At 41.8% G+C, this 17,203-nt stretch overlaps 1 protein-coding gene across 2 annotated transcripts in view; it reads left to right on the top strand.

Moving 5' to 3' along the window:
- Window positions 1-553: 553 nt before the first annotated feature.
- Window positions 554-17,203, top strand: part of pik3c2b (phosphatidylinositol-4-phosphate 3-kinase, catalytic subunit type 2 beta) — a 167,578-nt gene continuing 150,928 nt past the window's right edge. The window contains exon 1 of one of the 2 annotated variants that reach the window (XM_059950209.1): window positions 554-710. The gene's annotated coding sequence lies outside the window, so the exon portion shown is untranslated. Of the gene's footprint in view, window positions 711-1,169; window positions 1,189-17,203 lie in introns of those variants that run through there. The other variant, XM_059950210.1, reaches the window with a different exon arrangement.

The raw sequence follows: 17,203 nt of genomic DNA, 5'->3' as shown, positions 1-17,203 counted from the left end.
ATTGGGACCCGGCCAGATTCGAACTCAAGAGCATTCACCTCGAAGTGTTAATGCTGCTACACCACCAGCCGGCCTTGATTCTTGCAAGATCGGCACGAGATTATCAGTGGAAGGGCCAGTACAGTGCTGTAATGATCTCTATTCTCTGTTCACAAAGGCTACTACAGCTGGAATCTGATAAGGAAGGTGATAACGCGAACTATTGGCTGGTAGAACAGGCTGAAGGAGTAGAATGATTTCCTATTCCTAACATGTATATTTTAATGTCCCTCATTGGTGCGATCAACCTAGTAAGTTTTCTCCAAATTCCTGAAGTATGGTATTCAGAATGAGATACAACACTGTCCTCCCCTCGAGGTCTGACTAGTGTTTTATGAGGATTCAACGTGATGAACCAGGTTCTAAACTGGTTTGTAAACGCCTCTGAATAGGGAAGTTATTCTCGATGTAACTCCCATGAATATCCAGCAGAGGTCAGCTTTTTCCCGACCATCTATAGCCTGTCATTCATCTATTCCCTCAAGGGGCTTTCTGCAAACCGGAAAAGGTTTTTCTCACACACACCGAGTGTATGCTCGCTGTGAAGCCGTAGGAATGGAGAGCGCAAAGGACCTGAGCGATGTTGAGATTTCTTTAATCCATCTGGAATTCTGAAAGGGAACACGAGGCAATTTAATTTCCTCTTGTTTTGAGAGCGAGAGGGCCACGAGGTAAAATATTCATAGCCTATTCCGGCTGGATTTGCTGTTCTTTTGCTTGTGAGAGCCAGTGGGGTTTAAATGATATTGATATTGTTCTGCATTGGGGGAAGTGTGGGGGTAGTGAGAACTGAGGATAGGTTAGGGGACGGATTTTCTTTCCTTCTGGGAGTCTCCTCGGTCCGGCTTCCGAGCTGCAGGTGGATGGATGGATAGTTGGTCCGATACATTCGTTTCATTGTGTCGTTGCAAGAGGGAGCTGGCGGAGGTTCCTCCTTCATTCTACTCCGGAGGGTGGCAGTGAATTTGCCTCAGAGCCGCTCGGTTTAAATGGAATGCTGCGGGGGTTAGATCCCGCATTATCGGGAAAGGGGTGGGGATTAGACACGGGCATTTTCCAGGAGGTCTGTTGATTTTGGAGAGGGTGAGGTAGTAAAATGACCGGGTGGTTGTGTGTCTATGAAAGAAAGAAACAGGCAGGCAGAAAAAGGTGAGAAATGGAAAGGGCTGCCCTGTTAACGCAAGCGTCTTCCATCAATTGCCAATTTCAGGCACGATTGCATTGCAGGAATAAAGAATTGGATGGGGGGGGGGTGTTTCTTAAGCAATTGTTTTAAAAACTAACTGATATATTAAGATAAAAAGGGAGAAACACATTATTTCAAATTGGTTTTTCTTTTTAACGCAGTAAATTATGAGTTGAAATAGATACCTAAAAGAATGGAGAGAACTGATGCTTTAAATTTCGGAGGAAAATTTTTATTTGGAGAGGGGGGCTAAAGAAGAAGGATGTAAATAGCTGGATAGTTCAGCACTCCCTCGGCGGTCAGGGTAAAACAAAACTGTTGTTTGTATCAGGGGAATAACAGTTACATGATTTAAGTGAGGGTGCTTTCAAGTAAATTTAGAGGTTTAAACCGAGCATGCCTTTTAGATCCTGGGAGTAACCAATTACAGTGGGAATGCTTTGATTTCTGTACAATGGCGTGTCTGAGACAGGAAGATCGTAATTTGATTTAACTGCGATGTTGTCCTTATCTCATTGTGAGAAAGTGCACATTTGCCTGATTTAACATTTGTCTCAGAGTGGATATGTGCGTAGCATTTTACCACACTGTCAAAATGGTTTGACAGTGCTTCACACAATAGGGAATTGAAACTATTGTAGCGTTGCCATACAATGGTATTGAAACTATGAATAGTGTAAAATAAACAGTAGAGTCCCGCAGCCTGATGGACTTCAATGGAAGTAAACCTGAGAAAAATCCAAAGGGACTCCCAATTATTACTTATCATATTAATATGAAACCCAGCTGTATCATTCAGGTGCCTTGAATTCGAATGATGGGGACATAATAGCTCCTTGTTGTGATATAAAATGCATCTTTTTTTCTTTACAAATGCGAAATGTTGCAGATTTTCTGGAAATCAGAAATATACCGACAAGATGCGGCATGGCAGTGTAGTGGTTAGCACAATGCTTTACAGTACAGGTGACTCAAGTTCTAATCCCGCCGCTGCCAGTAAGTTCTCCCCGTAACCGCGTAGGTTTCTTCCCGCAGTCCAAAGACCTACAGGTTGGTAGGCCATTGTAAATTGTCCCGTGTTTGGTCTAATCCCGTGATTAAATTGGGGGACTGCCGGGCGGCGTGCCTCGAAGGGCCGATCCTTCTCCGAATTGTGTGGAGAGTCTTTCCCACACACCAGTAGACAGAGTAAGTTCCCAGTTTTAATCATGTGATCTTTGGGAGGCACGCAGAATTTTTTTTGTTTTGTTTAGCACCTTCTGTGTTGATATCCTGTGTCATGAAAGGTCATAATTGTTTGGAGTTTGTGAACAACTTTCCACTTGAAGTTCTGTTTAGGTTTGGTGTTCAGAATGGCTGCCATTCATTGTTATAGTGGAGTCATAGGTTCATTGAGAATGGTGTTACATTGGTTATTTTAATTCAAGCGGGATAATCTATAAAATTAATGAAATGTCTGTATTATTATTAGTAAGGCCAGCAATTATTTCCCATCTCAAACTCGCCCATGAAAAATTACAGGGAACTACCTTTTGCAATTGGTGTCTGGCAGGTCATAGAAAAATGCAACCACAATGTGTTCTGCAAATGCTGGAAATCGAGAGTAATATGTACAAAATGGGTGCCACGGTAGTGTAACGGTTAGCCTGACACTATTGTAGCTCCGGGTGCCTGAGTTTGACTTTATAAGACATAGGAGCAGAATTAGGCCATTTAGCCCATTGAGTCTGCTAGGCCCTGTGACTTCAGTAAGCAGGTTTGTAAATTCCTTCCCGTGTGCATGTGGGTTTCCTCCGGGTGCTCCGGTTTCTTCCCATGGTCCAAAGACGTACCGGTTCGTAGGGTAAATGCTCCTGTGGTTAGGCAAGCAATCAGTGTGTTGCTGGTCTGTCTGGCTTGAAGGTCTGGAAGGGCCTATTCAAGTCAAGTCAACTTTTATTGTTATTTTGAATATAACTTCTGGTACAGTGCATAGTAAAAATGAGACAACGTTTTTCAGGACCATGGTGTTACATGACACAGTACAAAAAACTAGACTGAACTACATAATGATAAAAAAAAACAACACAGAGAAAGCTACACTAGTCCACAGACCTACACTAGACTGCATAAAGTGCACAAAAACAGTGCAGGCATTACAATAAATAATAAACAGGATAGTAGGGCAAGGTGTCAGTCCAGGCTTCAGGACTGGAGTCCTGATAGCTTGAAAGCTGGGGGAAGAAACTGTTACATAGTCTGGTCGTGAGAGCCCGAATGCTTTGGTGCCTTTTCCCGGACGGCAGGAGGGAGAAGAGATTGTATGAGGGGTGCATGGGGTCCTTTATAATGCTGTTTCCTTTGCGGATGCAGCGTGTAGTGTAAATGTCCGTGATGTCAGGAAGAGAGACCCCAATGATCTTTTCAGCTGACCTCACTATCCGCTGCAGGGTCTTGCGATCTGAGATGGTGCAATTTCTGAAATAAGCAGTGATGCAGCTGTTCAGGATGCTTTCAATACAACCTCAATACAATGTGATGAGGATGGGGGGTGGGAGATGGACTTTCCTCAGCCTTTGCAAAAAGTAGAGACGCTGCTGGGTTTTCTTTGCTATTGAGCTGGTGTTGAGGGACCAGGTGAGATTCTCCATCAGGTGAACACCAAGAAATTTGGTGCTCATTACGATCTCTACCGAGGAACCGTCGATGTTCAGCGGGGAGTGGTTGACCCATGCCCTCCTGAAGTCAACAACCATCCCTTTTGTTTTGTTCACATTAAGAGACAGGTTGTTGGCTCTGCACCAGTCCGTTAGCTGCTGCACCTCCTCTCTATAAGCTGACTCGTTGTTCTTGCTGATGAGACCCACCATGGTCATGTCATCAGCGAACTTGATGATATGGTTCGAACTGTGTGTTGCAGCACAGCCGTGGGTCAGCAGAGTGAACAGAAGTGGATTGAGCACGCAACCCTGGGGAGCCCCCGTGCTCAGTGTGGTAGTATTGGAGATGCTGCTCCCGATCCGGACTGACTGAGGTCTCCCAGTCAGGAAGTCTAGGATCCAGTAGCAGAGGGAGGTGTTCAGGCCCAGTAGGCTCAGCTTTCCAATCAGTTTCTGAGGGATGATTGTGTTGAATGCTGAACAGCATCCGAATGTATGTGCCTTTTTTGTCCAGGTGGGTTAGGGCCAGGTGGAGGGTGGTGGCAATGGCGTCATCTGTTGAGTGGTTGGGACGGTACGCAAACGGCAGGGGGTCCAGTGAGGGGGGCAGCAGAGTCTTGATATGCCTCATGACGAGCCTCTCCAAATACTTCATGGTGATGGATGTAAGTGCAATGGAACAGTAGTCATTTAGGCAAGACAATAAAGATTTCTTCGGCATGGGGATGATGGTGGCAGCCTTGAAGCACATTAGAATGGTGACGCTGTTCAGAGAGATGTTGAAGATGTCAGTGAGAACATCTGCTAGTTGGTCTGCACATCCTCTGAGCACTCTACCAGGAATGTTGTCTGGTCCAGCAGCCTTCCGTGGGTTGACCCTGCACAGGGTTCTTCTCACGTCGGCCACAGAGAGACACAGCACCTGGTCATTTGTAGGAGGGGTGGACTTCCTCGCTGCCACATCATTTTCCACCTCAAACCGGGCATAGAAGTTATTCAGCGCATTTGTACAGTCAGGTGATGTTGTCTTGTAATTGGTGATGTCCTAGATGCCCTTCCACATGCATCGCATGTCGCCGCTGTCCTGTAAGTGACTGTGGATTCTAAGCTGTATCTTAGAGCATCACGTCTGCTCTGCCATTTTTTTTATGGCTGACCCATTTCCCCCTCAACCCCATTCTCCTGTCTATTCCCCATAACCTTACATGGCCAGACAAATCAACAACCTTTGCCTTAAATGCACCTGACGACCTGACCTCCACAGTCGTCCATAGCAACGAATCCCACAGAATCATCACACTCTGGCACTCTGGCTGAGGTAATTCCTCCTCATCTCTGCTTTAATTGGACATCCCTCTATTTTGAGGCTGTATCTTCTGGTCCGAGACTCCACCCCACAAAAGAAACAATTTAAACTATACGGATGATGCCAATTTAAACTAGATACACAGTACTTATTGAAGCAATGGGAGTAAATGTTGAATGTCATTAATAATATGTCAACCAAGCTGTTAGCTTGTTATGGAATTGAGTTTTTTGTGTGTTATTAGAGTGGTAGTTATCTCGATGAGCAGGGAGTATTGTGGCTTGCTACTGACTTGCGCCTTGTAGATAACTGAAGAGTTTTGTAGAGTCAGGAGATGAGTCACCCATTGGAGGATGCTGTGTAACTGTAGAACTTGTGCAGCTGTTCCAGAAATGATTTTTGTCTGATGTCCAGCTTGTTGGTGGGAAACTCAATGATGATTATGTCACTCAATGTCAATCATTGGAGGTTACATTCATGAGCTGATCATTATCTGTTGTTTGTCCAGCACAAAAGTGGCTTACCGCATCTCAGTCCAAACATAAAATTTGTCTTGATCTCGACGATATGCAGACAATATGTGAAGAACTGCAAATCTAATTTGGCAATCATCACCCACCCACCTTCCCCCTCACCTGGTCTCACCTATCACCTGTAAGATTGTACCTCTCTCCTTCTCCCCACCTTCTTATTCTGGCTTTTGTCCCCTTCCTTTCCAGTTCTGATGAAGGGTCTCAGCCTGAAACATTGACTGTGTATTCCCCTCCACAGATGCTGCCTGGCCTGCTGAGTTCCTCTAGTGTTTTGTGTGCATTGCTCAAGATTTCCAGTGTCTGCAGAATCTCTGGTGTTTATATGTAAACTGCCACTTTTGACCTTTTTCAAAAATGTATGGTCATTTAGATAATTGGACCATAAATACCGTCTTCATTAACAGATGCCCTGGGACTGAGGTAATTGGATTTCCAGGGAATCTAAACATCAACCTTCAATGTTCAATGCTATGAACACCATCTAATACCCTGCCACATAACAGCATAAAAGTGGTCCATTTGGGACAACATGCTTGTACTTTATTCTGAACTGCTATTTCAGAGAAAACAGCAAGAATGGGCCTTCAGTCCTGCTCCCAATATTGTCATGTCTCTTCCTGACCTATCCAATTCCCCCTTTTCAGCTCATCACCCATGCACTTCTCTACCTACTGATCACATCTGACCATCTCATCTCCCTTATTTGGTTTCATGTTCCACCTGTCTTTCTCATCAGATTCTATTGTCGTCAGCCCTTTGTCACTTCTACCTATCACCTTCCAGGCTCTGTCACTATTTCCCCTCGTATCTCCTCCATCTGTCCGTCACCCCTCCTCATCTAGCTCTACCTGTCACTTGCCACCACCTGCTCCACCACTTTCCTTCAACTATTTCTACTGGCCATCTCCCCTCCTTTTCAGTCTGAATGAAGGGTCTCGACCTGAAACTTTGACTGTCCATTTCCTTCTATGATGCTGCCTAACCCACTGAATCCCACCAACATTTTGGTTGTTCCTGGTCCATTATCTCCAATCACTTGTGTGCACAACCTTAAGCTGGCTTCAAATCCTCTGTGTGCCATTTCCCAATTCCCCTCTACTCCTCCATTGATTGGTCAACTTCTACTTAAAATACTCCTGAATGGCTAGTAGAGAATTCCAGAGATTCACCAAACTGGGAACAGAAATTCCTTGTGTACCTCAATATTAAATGATTGGTCCCTTACCATGTAGTTCTGTCCCATTGTTTAGAGACCTCAGAGGCACTAATCACATATCTACTTTTGCATGAGGTGTTTCAGAGTCTTGGTATTGAGTAAAGGCCATATATCAAAGAGAATGCTGAAGAGAATACTTGAACCATAGTATTATTGTGATTTTTTTTTTACTTTTCTCATTTTGTGGGCTGTTGTTGGGCATATTTGACAAGAATATAATGTTGGTATGTGGAGCTATGGCATGAATTTTTGCAGGATACCTGTCCATTGGCATGAATTGAGTATTTTGGGTGACAAAATACCACATTATTCGGGGTGGTTAATTGTATTGATTTTGTAGCAGGTCCCCTTCTGGAATGCACTTCCTGGAAAATGTTAGGATTTTGCTTGTGTGTAGGCTGCACAGATGAATGTTGCTTTTTGTTAATGGATCATATCTTTTTTTGGTGCATTGTTTGAATGAGTCTTATGCAAAAGATTTTGTTGAGACTTGTTATGTTTTGTTGAACCCCTGCACCACACCCACAACCTTCTGACCTCAGAACTTTGTGACGATAAGTCATTGGCCATTTTGTTTACAATTAGTGATTGGCCACTTTATTTACAGGTGAGCCTGTTTCTGGTTGTACAGAAGCCGACAACAATTACTGGCACCGATTTTCAAAAATACATAGGTAGATTGGGCTGTACTTTTGGATTAGTGTAATGTGCATGTGCTGCATCTGAAGTTTATCGGACCTGTTTCAGAGCGGTTTTGGGTTCCTTATCTAAGAAAGGATGTGCTGGCATTGGATAGGGTTCAGAAGAACGATCCTGGGAATGAAAGGGTTGATTATGAGGTGGCAGGGCGGAGATGCGTCTCTACCAGAGGAGGTGTACGGCACTCCTTCCGACCGATAACCTGCAGGTCACCCTTGGACAAGCTGTAGCACCTACTTAGCTCTCCCAGTCAGAGTCACATGAAGCCATGATTATGTGATGACTGATATCAGGCAGACAATCTCTGAAGAGTATTGATAATGGCTGAGGTCACCTATCTTGTAAAGGCACTGCACAGAAGAAGACAATGACAAACCACTTCTGTAGAATTTGCCAAGGACAATCATGGTTATAGACCAATATCACGTAAGTCATTTCATGGCACATGATGATGATGAATGTATGAAGAGCGTTTGATAGTTCTGGGCTTGTACCTGCTGAAGTTTCGAAGAATGAAGAAAGATCTCATTAAAACTTATTGAAAGGCTAGATAGAATGGACGTGGAGAGGATGTTTTCTGTAGTGGGAAAGATGAGAACCAGAGGGCACAGTCTCAAAATACAAAGACATCCCTTTAGAGTAGAAAAGGAACTTCTTTAGCCAGAAGGTGATGAATCTGTGGAATTCATTGCAACAGACAGCTGTTTAGTAAATCAGGCTCCTGAATTGGTGTGGATGACTTCAATCTCCACTACTCTGAACTGATACTACAACCTACAGATTCACTTTCAGGAACTCTGTACATCTCAAGTTCTCAGTATTTTTTTTATTTGCAGTTTGTATTTTACACATTGGAAGCGTGTCAGTCTTTGTCAGTTTATAGAGCATTTTATAAATCCTACTGTATTTTTCCTATAAATCCCTGCAAGAAAATTAATCCCAAGGTAGCACATGGTGACAGACACATCCTTTGATAATTTACTTTGAAATTGAAGAAATCGCAATTCCTTTCTTCATATTGTAGTCAAATATAATTTGTTCTTGCTTGCCATCGGTTGATCAGTATTCATTTGACGTGTCTTACTTGAATGCCATTAACACTGAATGATATAAAGCACACAAATACAATTAACAAGGGAGGTTACATTTCTGCAGGTAACGAGAATTTAATTGGTTTGGAACACTAGATTTATTTATTTACTCATTTAGAGATAGAGCACGGTAATAGGTCCTTTTGGACAATGAGCCCACACTGTCCAATTACACCAGTGTGACTAATTAATCTAAAAGGTACATCTTTGGATTGCGAGAGGAAACCGGAGCACCCGGAGGAAACCTATACAGTCATGGGGAGGACGTACAAACTCCTTATAGACAGCAGCAGGAATGGAACCCAGGTTACTAGCTCTGTAAAGCGTTACACTTACTGCTACGCTACTAAATGATCAAATGGATGTCATATAAAACAAACAATTAAAGTTTAAATGAGTGTTTTGAAATGGTCAGTGGTGTAATGCTCATTGCTTTTTCTGGAGTTAACGAATGGAGCTGAGTGAAGAGCAGGTGCTCCACCCAAAAGGTATTGATGCTTGTACAACATAAGTGATGACCGTACTGGAGTTAAACCTTGGCAGTTCTTGGACTTCCTTTCACCAGGGCTGGTGACAGGTTGATTGTCCTCTGCATCTATCATCAAGAGTGTAATTTTATAAATGTTTTCTTTCTCAATATTAAAGATTAGTACATTGAAACATAGAGTGGAATGTGCTGTTTGCATCAAGGATTACACTGGGACAGCCCTCATGTTGCCATGCTTCCAACGCCAACATAGCACACCTGCACTTTACTAACTCTAATCCTAACTGCATATCTTTGGAATATGGGAGGGAGCCAGGGCACCCAAAGGAAACCTACATGGTCATGCAGAGAATGTACAGACTCTTTATGGATAGTGGTGGGAATTGAACCCCGATCTTACAGCTAGTGCTGTAAAATGTTCACAGTGCTCCTGTACTAGCTTGTTTTGGCAAAACAGTAGTGCAGCAGATGCTGCTTGTACCACACATATCCAGCAATCTGTGTTCAATTCTGACTATGAACTGTCTGTTTGCAGTTCATTCATTCTGTCTGAATCAGAATCAGGTTTATCATCACTGATGTGTATCATAGAATTCGTAGTTTTGTGGCAGAGTATAGTGCAATACATAAAAATTTACTCTAAGTTACAATTTTTTTTAAGTGTGAAAAGGGAGCAAAATGTGAGGTAGTTTTCATGGTCTCTTCAGAGATCTGTTGGTGGTGGGCAAGAAGCTGTTCCTACAATGTTGAGTGTGTGTCTTCAGGCTTTTGTACCTCCTTGCTGATGGGAGCAATAATAGGGCACGTCTTGGATAATGGGGGTGCTTAATGATAGATGACACCTTGAGGCATTGCCTATTGAAGAAGTCCTTGATGGGGGGGATAAGTTCCCATGATGGAGCTGGTTGAGTTTATAATGCTCTGCAGCTTTTTCCAATCTTGTGCATTGGAGTGTCCATTCCAGGCAGCGATGCAACCTGTCAGAATGCTCTCCACAGTACATCTGTAGAAATTTGCTAGTCTTTGACAATACCAAAGACTCTGTGACTGTGTTGGTGTGGATACTCCTATTTCTTCCCAAAACATGCAGGTTGGTTGGTTAAAAAGATACTGTAAATTGCCCCTAGTGTATGGGGTGGTAGGAGATTTGGGAAATATGTGGGGGAGAGGGTTGGTTAATGTGCATGTGATAAAGGATGACAGAATTAAATTAAGCCAATGAGATCGCTCTGAGAGCAGATTTAAAAGGCTGAATGGCCTTGTGCCTTTTTAAAGAATATAAAATAATATTGTCAATTTGCCCCAACCACTGTGTTAAAAGTTTGAATTAAAGTAGAGTTTACACAGATTCCTTGTGGTGAATGAGTGTGAGGATAGAGAATACAGGGTTTCATCCCACCCACTCTCTTCCTCCTGTCCTATATTTCATCAGAACAGTAGATTCATGGAGAAGATTCCTATCAAAATCAATACTGTGGTCTTGAGAATTTGCACAATTTCTGTGTAAGCTCCTCAAGCAGCTTTTACCAACTGAAAATATCCAAAAACACCCGATGCACTTGTTAAGTGGAGGTCAATTCTGGTATTGAAATTTAAAATGCGGTTTGAGACCAAGGCTTTTAAATTTTCTGTTGTGACTAAACATGCCTAGGCAGACTCAATTAGACGGGCTCTATCATACTGACAGCTGAAGGCTGTTATTTATGTTCTATAAATCATGTTAATTAAGGCAAACCCACAGAAAAATTACTAAATAGTAGTGAGTTAGTAAATTGCACACAGTCTGTGTGCAAGTGACATTTGATCCAAATGTTCTAAAGATGCTTTGGACTTTTTTATCTGTGATTTCAAATGTTGTGCTTATTAAAACAAAAACTCTGAATATGAATTGAAGTATTTATATGAATCAACATTGGCATGTGATTGTGAAACTTGTTCAAGTCATTTTCAGTTTTTGAGGTGGATAACAAGGTGATATATTCTGTGCTTGCTCAAATGCCGTGGTTTTTTTACACAAATAATTTTAAACTCCTTGTATTTTAGTATTTTCCATGTAAATGTTTTTCTCCATAAGACATGGGTGCAGAATTAGGCCATTTAGCCTACTGAGTCTGCTCCACCTTTCACGGCTGATTATTATCCCTCTCAACCCAATTCTCTAGCCTTTTCTCCAGAACCTTTGATGCCCTTACTAATCAAGAATCTATCAACCTCAGCTTTAAATATTCCCAATGACTTGGCATCCACAGCCATCTGTGACAATGAATTCCACAGATGCACCACCCTCTAACTAAAGAAATTCCAACTTATTATTGGTAGATGGTGTTCTCCCCGATATCTCAAATATCTGTCAGCCATAATTTTAGATGCCAATTACTGTAAATGAATTTTAACAATAATTTTTAAAGAAATTGTTTATAATTGAGCTGGCATGGTGCTGATCAGCCCTGAGATCAAGGGTTAAGTTATGTTAGTAGGGATCTGTCTTGAAGAACAGACATCGGTAAAGCTTAGAAATTGCATTGGCCAGTTTGCAAATTTATGGGAAACTGCGGATTTTTTTTAGATCAGAAACTTTCTGAAATACTATAGTTGCTGTATTCTTGAAACCAAAAGCATTTCAACTGGTCTAATTTGAGCAAGTATTTTGTTTTGAAACTTTGAGTGGCCTTTCACTCTCGTCGGTCACTATGTTTCATTGATCTTGACATCTGAGCCCTTTGCTGATGACACCACCTTACTTCAGTCAACTTCCTTCACTCTATGGCCTCAGCACTGCGGTGGCTGAATCACAGCATGGTTACTTTGAGTAATACAAAGCTTTTTAATCATTTCTTCAGAAGGTGGCTCATGTCTCTCAAATCCAATCAGCGACTTTATATCTTATTTTTGCCTAGGTACTCCGTAATCTTTTAGAATTTTACCTCAGTTAGCCCCCATTATTGTGAGGATCCCATTCGCCCTGCTCTTAACTGTTTGCCCTACTTCATTCATGAAAAACCCAGGCCAGGACCATCAGGCTCAAAAACAGTTACTTTCTCCAAGTCATCAGGCTAATCAATACCTCCACCATGAACCCAGCCCTGCCACCACTATTTTATCATTTCCTGTCAGTCACCTTGTGTACAGATGCATCTGTTGCTAGCGTCACTTTATGTACATCCAATCAGTCTAAAGTACAAAGTAAATTTATTATCAAAGTACATGTCTGTCACCATGTACTTCCTTTTTTTTTGCCAGAGTATGTTTCAAAAAGGGAAATTAGACTGCAAATTGCAGCGATCATAACTCAAAAGTATATCCAGTAGACTTGTGAGCTGCCCGCAGAATATTGCCATGTATCGCTAAATGCATATAAGCTAATCTTGTGCATTTATAATCATTGTCCCACCTATCCTCCAGCAGTCTGTCTTAACAATTCCTCCACATTTTTATTCCGGCTGCATTCTCCCTACCCTCAGTCTTGATGCGGGGTCATGACCCAAAATATCAACCATTTTGTTGCCTTTGTAGATAATGCTTTACCTGCTAAGTTCCTCCAGTGGTTTATTTTAAATTAATAAATCCTAGTTTCCTCTTTGTTCACCACTTCAGTTTTCTTGAACTGTTCTGTGAGACTTGTTCCTTCTGGTCGCCTTTGTGCTCACCCTCCTTGCACCTGGTCTGATCCAACAACAGTCTCCATCTACTTGGATGAGGAAGTAGCGCATTGAGTTAGTAGGTTTGCAGATGGCACGAAGGTCGGGTGTGTTCTGGATAGCTGTAGAAGGTTGTTATAGGTTATTATGGGATATAGACAGGATGCAGAGTTGGGTGGGGAAATGGCAGATGGAGTTCATTCCAGAAAAGTGTGAAGTAACTTACTTTGGAAGATTGAAGTTGAAGACAGGATACATGGTTAATGGAAGGATTCTTAGTAGTGTGGAGGAAAAGAGAGATCTTAGGGTCCAAGTCCATAGATCCCTCAAAATTGCCATGCAAGTTGATTGGGTGGTTAAGAAGGTGTATGGGGTGCAGGCCTTCATTCATCAGGGGACTGAGTTTAAAAGCCACAAGGAAATTTTGCAGCTCCATAAATCTCTGGTTTGGCCATATTTGGGGTATTGTGTTCTGTTTAGCTTCTCTCATTACAGGAATAATGTAGAAACCTTAAGAGGGTGCAAAGGAGATTTACCAGGATGCTGCCTGGATTAGAGAACGTGTTTTATGGTGAGAGGTTGAGCAAGTTAGGGCTTGTTAGAGGCATATAAGATCATGAGAAGCACAGAGTGGGCACTACCTTTTTCCCACGATGGCAATGGCCAATATCAGAGGGCATTCATTTACGGAGAGTGGATGGAAGTTGAGGGGAGATGTCAAAGGTAGGTTTTTACACTGGAATGCACTGCCATGTGTGGAATTAGAGATTGATACAATAGGGTCATTTAAAGCACAAGGGATCAAGAGGGACACCTACAACCTGCTGGAGAAACTCAGCAGGTCAAACAGCATCTATGAAGAGGAATAAAGAGCCTATGTTTGGGCTGACCTGCATTTTGTGTGTGTATGTTAGTTACTAGGGATGTTTAAGAGACTTAGCCACATGGATGCAAGACCAATTGAGGGTTGTGGACTGTGTTGTATGTTTTGTAGTAACACTTACTATTGTAGTAACATTTCACTGCACTTCACAGGTTTGTTCATTATGTTCCATATCTTATGACATGGGCAAACATGGTCTTTCCATGACCATGATTGTTCTTAGCAAATTTTTCTACAGAAGTGGTTTGCCATTGCCTTCATTTGAGCAGTGTGATTACAAGACGAGTAACACCAGCCGTTATCAAAATTCTTCACTGTTCGTCTGCCTAGCGTCAGTGTTCGCATAACTATGACTTGATACTATTCACCACCTGCTCCTGTGACTTCTCATGACCCTGTCTTGGGGGGGAGGGGCTAAGCAGGTGCTACATCTTGCCCAAGGGTGACCTGCAGGCTACCAAAGGGAAGGAGAGCCTTTGGTAGAGACACATCTTCACCCTGCTACCCAGCACTTCACAGGAGTATTCTCAAAGAAAAATCTGTGCTGAATCAGAGAAGAGATATTGTGACAGATTTCCAGAAAGCTTTCTGAAAGATTAAGGTTTTAAGGAAGACCTTGCAGGCAGAAAGGGAGTTTGGAAAAGTTTACATAAGGAACTATATTGGCTAAATCCCTGGCAGCTGTATGCAATGCTGCCATTAGTGGAACAAATAAATTTGCAACCGAGCAAGATCCAGAATTAGTGGAAGCTGAGACCTCCAGAGGGTTATAAAGCTGGAGGAGGTTGCAGAGACATATGCAAGAATTTAAATACAAGGGTGATAGTTTTAAAATTGAAATATTGTTTAACTTTGAGTCAATGTATGTCAACAAACAGAGTGATGAGTGACACACACAAAACACTGGAGGAACTCAGCAGGTCAGGCAGCATCTATGGAAATAAATAGGCAGTTGACATTTTGGGCCAAGACACTTCTTCAGGACTGTTTAAGGATCTTGGCCTGCAACGTCATCTTTTATTCCTTTCCATAGATGCTTCCTGGCCTGAATTCCTTCAGCATTTTGTGTTGCTCTGAATTTCTAACATCTACAGAACCTCCTGTGTTTGAGAGCGGTGAATGAGTCTTGGTGTGAATTGGGACATGTGGCAAAGTTCTGGATGAACCCTCTACTGGTGGGTATGTTTTGTTGTCACCTAAATTTGTGGTGATAGTTGCCAGTTGTCCCCAGTAAACCATCAGGCTTTTTGGTTGTTAACACATGATGCATTTAACTGTATGTTTCCATATACATGTGATAAACAAATCAGAATCTTGGATTACTGAGTTTTATTCATTCAGTCTCTGGGCATCATCTTTTCCCACAGATAAGCAGTTGTTTATTTTAGCCAGGTTGGAATTTATTCTGTTAATCTATTCAAAATGGTCAATACATCAAATTTCTGTAAGGTTTTTCATTTTTGAAAATTATTCAGTTATTTCGATGAGGAGAATTCTTAACTGTGTGAATTATGTATTTATTACAGTGGATTCAGCAAAGATGTATATTTTGTACAATTACATTTACCTGCAATTTCTAACATGGTATTGTAGATCTGTGGATAAATGTGAGCAGAACTGCAGGATGCGTTCTTTGTCATTAGTTCCACTTCTTGCATTATGCTGCTGCCATCAGTAATTAAATGCTGCTGCACATTGTTGCAGAAGTTCTCGAGATTAGCAATCCCTTGCCTCTAGCATTCATTGACATTCAGTCACCCAGACAGGCCATAATGGGAAGCAGAAATTGAGGACAGACTGAGAGGATTAAGCAGGAGTCATACTGAGAGAGAAAGTGATCTCTGTTGGGGGTAGAAAAGAGGAAAAAGAAGTGTGTGTGTGTGTGTGTGTGTTGCCGTCTATTAAGTGGAAGGACAGATGTGAATTAGTTGATTCTACAGAAGGAAGATGAAGTTGCTCTGAGTTTATGGAGGAAAAAGCAGTATCAGTGTGAATATATGGGAAATGAAGAGGAGACTGCCCAAGTAAACCAGAGTAGGGGAAGAAGAACTGCATGAAATGTACAGAGGAGTTTGAGTTAAATTCCTGTGTTAATATGAGGTTGTTTGGAGAGGCAACTTGAATTGGAAAAGGAGAGACAGAAACTTAGAAATGGGATGAGAAAAAAATTGATGGTTAAGGGCTGAAAGAATATAGCGTTAATGTGAGCTCCCTGACCAAGAAGGCACAGCAGTGTCTCCACTTCTGAAGGAGATTGAGAAAAGTGTGGCTCCCCCCACCCATCTTGATTGCATTTTATAGGAACACCATTGAGTGTCCCGACAAGTTGCATTTCCGTCTGCTATGGAAGCAGCCAAACATCGGATCAGAAATCACTACAAGAACTGTGAGAATGACTGAGAGGATCACAGGTGTCCCCCGACCATCCTTCAGGGACATTTATCAAGTTCACTGCGTACACAGAGCCCTTAGTATTATTAAGGATCCCACCCATCCATCCAGCATCCTCTTTGACTTTCTACTACCAGGCAAGGAGATTCCAATGCATAAAAACAAGAATGGTCAGATGGAAATGGGTTTTCCCTCAGGCCATGAGGCTTCTGCACTTCCTGCCACATTGCATTCTAAATGTGACTGGTTAATCGATTCTGTAACTTACAATATTTAATGTATGCATCTAGAGATTTCAACCTTACTTTTATAAGTTATTATGTGTTATGTACACTACAGTGCTTTATATACTGGTTCAGAGAAATGTCTCGTTTGATGGTGTGTTTGTGTATATATATAATAGGCAATAAATTTGACTTGACTTGATAATGGATTTCCTCAATACTTTTATCAGTATTGGTGAAATGCCATACAAGAAGCCGGTGATGTTCAGATCATGGACATTTAGGGTTTCAATTTCAAAATCGTCTTACGCAGAAGTACATGCATGCAAAATGCAATAGGAAAAAAAAATTCTCTTGCGGTAGTATTGTAGGCATATGGCATTATAAGAAGAAAAACAAACATAGTTTTACAAGACAGATAATTAGAATAAAAACAATTCATTTTTAGTGCTAAGTGGTCAACATGGTCATTAGTGTTGCTAAACTCTAGTTTTGTTCAAGAAACAAATGGTTGAAGAGAAGTAGCTCTTCTTGAACTGATCATGTGGGATTTCAGGCTTTTGTCCGTCAGTAGCTGATGAAAGATGGCATGGACTAAATGGTGGGGATTTTGAAGGCAACATTAATCTTTTATAGATGTTGCCTTCTTGAAACAGTGCCTCATACAGGTAATACAGTGATGGGGAGGTAGTAGAGTAATTGGCAAATGGTTCCAATTCAGGATGCAAAATGGGTGCCCAACTGCATGATGGTGCAGAAATGTTACCCCACAGAAAATCATTCCAAATCCACTTTTGTTAACCTTGCATTTAAATAATTTGGAATTTGATTTCAAAGATGATGCTGGATTAGATGGTAAAAGGAAAATTGC

The sequence above is a fragment of the Hypanus sabinus genome, chromosome 25 (assembly GCF_030144855.1).
Source record: "Hypanus sabinus isolate sHypSab1 chromosome 25, sHypSab1.hap1, whole genome shotgun sequence".
NCBI lineage: Eukaryota > Metazoa > Chordata > Chondrichthyes > Myliobatiformes > Dasyatidae > Hypanus > Hypanus sabinus.
Note: the sequence above shows the minus strand (reverse complement) of the source record. Positions and strands in the feature narration are given on the sequence as shown.